This window comes from Vulpes vulpes, chromosome 12 (assembly GCF_048418805.1).
Source record: "Vulpes vulpes isolate BD-2025 chromosome 12, VulVul3, whole genome shotgun sequence".
Classification (NCBI taxonomy): domain Eukaryota; kingdom Metazoa; phylum Chordata; class Mammalia; order Carnivora; family Canidae; genus Vulpes; species Vulpes vulpes.
Window position 1 is genome coordinate 15,781,391 of NC_132791.1, and position 3,441 is coordinate 15,784,831.

Here is a 3,441-nt window from a genome sequence, read left to right on the forward strand (position 1 = left end):
TGAAGTAGGTGAGTATATGCTTGTACAGTTCTCAACAGCAAGAAAGATTAGGGAATAAAACAGGTTAGAGTGAAGTTATCACAAGAATTGTATTTTGACCATTTTCTTTTAAAAGACACATTTATTCAGCATCATGATCAGACTATTACATTTAGCAATCAGCAGCATGGGTGGAAAAAAAATCTACATTAAAACCCTTTGTCGGAATGCTTTACACTTTCCACAGAACAAAAACTAAAATAACCTGTTACACAATTAGTCACAAATACAGCCCTCCAGCTTTTTGCCCAGCCACATGAGTATTATTTAAAACATGGCTTCTTGGCCCAGCCACCTCAGTACTTGGTTGAGTTCACAAACTTATTGTAACTTGTAGCTTCCCTGTCACTTCTCTGGCTCTCCTCTCCTGCTAAGCTTGTTCCCTGGCAGTAATTAAAACCTTCTGCCACTGCCATAGCTGCTGCTGCTGCTGCTGGAGCCACCATAGCCACTCTGGTTTCATGATTTGCCAAAGTATTGGCCTCCACTACCATAGGAGTCAAAGCTTCTGCCTCCAGAATTTCCTCCTTTCATGGGTCCAAAATTTGAGAATTGATTGTTGTAATTGCCAAAATCATTACAGGTTCTGCCACTGCCAAAGTTGCTTCCATCATTACCAAATCCATTCTGGCCATCCCCACTGCCACCACATACCACCTCAACTGCCACCAAAGCCACCTCACTCACAGAAGTTCCCTCCATGACCAAAGTTGTCATTCCCACCAAAACCACCTCCATGACCACCACCAAAGTTTCCAGAACCACTTCTACCTTTCTGGATGGATAAAGCACTAGCCATCTCTTGTTTAGATAGGGCTTTCCTTACTTCAGAGTAGGAGTTGCTTCAGAGTAACTTTTCATAGTATGGGATTTTTGAATGACAGTCTTGTCTACAGAGTCATGGTCATCAAATGTTACAAAAGCCAAACCTCTGTTTTTGCCACTGTCTGGGTCAGTCATAATTTCAATCACTTCCATTTTCCCATACTGTTCAAAATAATCTGTTAGATGATGTTCTTCAGTGTCTTCTTTCATGCCACCAGCAAAAATCTTTTGCACAGTTAAGTAGCCACCAGATCATTTAGAATCTTCTCTTGAGACAGCCCTCTTTGGTTCCACAACTCTTCCATCCACCTTGGGTGGCCTTGCATTCATGGCTGCATCCACCTCCTCCACAGTGGCATATGGACAAACCCAAAGCCTCTGGAGCACTTGGTATTTGGATCTCTCATTACCACACAGTCAATAAGCATTCCCCATTGCTCAAAATGACTCCTCAGACTTTCATCAGTTGTTTCAAAGCTCAAACCTCTGATGAAGAGCTTCTGCAGCTCTTCAGGCTCTTTGGGCGACTCTGACTTAGACATGATGGTATTAGGAGGGGAGACTTTAACGAATGCTTACTCGACAGCATCTATAGGCTAAAAGGTATTTTGACTCTTATCATCACCTTTGTGATGCTTATCATCTCAAATAGAAAGATCAAGCAGGAAGTTCAATATAGGAGACTGGAGTTTCAAGGAGTAGACTGGATATATACTGGAAATCATTGGAATATACATACACTTTAAAAGGATGAAATCTCCTGAAAAGATTGCATGGATAAAAAAAGAAATAGTGAAGAAGGACTTGGATAAAGCCTAGTTTGTATTATTCTAACATTTACATGGATAACAAAGAAAAGAAAGCCAAAAAGTCATAATGGAGAGTGGCAATTGAGGTGAGAGGAAAGCTGGAAGAGGGAGATATAATGGAAGTCCAGAGAAAAGTCCACTCAAAGAGGAAGAATGGTCAATTATGTCTACTATGGCCAGAATTTAAAATATGAAAGGGCAACAAACAAATATTAGATTTGGTATTGTGGAAGACATGGATGACCTTGACAACAGCAGTTCTCAGAGAAGTAGTCACAGTCAAATCTTTACTAGACAGATCGAAAAAAGAATTGAAGAAATAGAGGCAATGACTAGAGATAATGGCATTAAGTTGTTTATTTTAGGAAGTGCAGCATAGAAATGTGATAGTAATTGGAAGGGAATTAGGGCCAAGCTTAGATGATATCTTGTTAGACTGCTGTTTTTATGAGTTTTGTCATTTATTGTCATTTAAGACAGACACTGTTAAAGTTTGTTTAGTTGTAGACAGGAAAAGTCCTATAGAAAAGGAGAAATTGATACAGAAAATAGAGCAGATCATTTCAAGAGTAAAGGCCTTGAGAAATCAAGAGTTTAGGTCTGGAGTATAAATAGAGGGTTGGCCTTTGATAGAAGTCAATAACATTTCTATATTCATCATTTCAGGAAGAAAGAGAGGAATAATATTCTCATGAGATGTTCATTAAAAAAGAGAGAGTAGGAGGAAGGGATTATTTCACAAATCTCTGAATTTGTTTTCAAAAAGAAACAGATATAATGGAGTATTCAACTCTGCCCTACCAAATACTGCACTCTTGAAATGGTACCTGGAGAGAAAGAAGATGAAGCCCGAACGAAAAGATACCAGTTTCCCCCGAAGAGTAGAATAGTAGCTTTATAAATTATATCCTGGTGAAGATTCGCATTCTATTAATGTGGCTGCAGAAGTGATCCATACAATGAAACAGCCAATGCCATAAAGCCATACAATAACAAGGACAGTAGAGTAAAAGAAAAACAAACAAACCCAAGAGGAGAATGTGAAATGTATAAAGGAAGTCATCACAGAACAGAATTTCACTTTGGCAAAGGAGCTATTTTCACGCGCCCTAGATGAAACTCTCAGATAACAGATGAGAAAGAGAAAGCTTTATTTGCTTGCTATAGGAGGGTCAGCCCAAAAGTAAGAATGCCTTCTGTCAGTTAGCAGAGGATTTGTTTTGGTAGTAGTTATTCTATGTTACAGGCATGTTAGGAAGTCAGGAGAAGAGAGAAACAGGAGAGGAACATGAGCAGGGTAGGTTAGGCAGAGAGATTAGTTAACAACCCTGAACTTCTAGAAACAGATGGTTTAAGGGCAAACAAGTTTAGTCCAGGCCAAGTACATTCTGCAAATTCAAGTTTCTCGAAAAATAAAGCAGTTTTAGCAAGTTCAGGAAAAAAAAAAAAAAAAAAACTTAGTATCTGGTTTATCAATTCTTAGTCCTGTAATGGTTCTAGAAAGTTCTTAATTAACCCTTTAGACTATGAAGAGGAGCTGCTGAGGTAGTCATTGGAAAAAGTGAACTGGAGTTCATCTAGGATTAAATGGAAAGTACAAATGGTGGCAAACAGTCCTCAAAGACCATCACTGTGTTTTCATTTTATATTTAGCCTCCCTTGAATCATAATAATTTTTATTATTATTATTTCTCTATGAATTGAAAGTTTGAAATATAAACCCACAAATAGGGTAACTGCTGTTTGTGGGCTTTATTTATATATTTTC

At 38.3% G+C, this 3,441-nt stretch overlaps 1 pseudogene; it reads right to left on the reverse strand.

The window, feature by feature from the left end:
* Window positions 1–377: 377 nt before the first annotated feature.
* Window positions 378–1,406, reverse strand: LOC112930777 (heterogeneous nuclear ribonucleoprotein A1-like; annotated as a pseudogene).
* Between the last annotated feature and the right edge of the window lie 2,035 nt (window positions 1,407–3,441).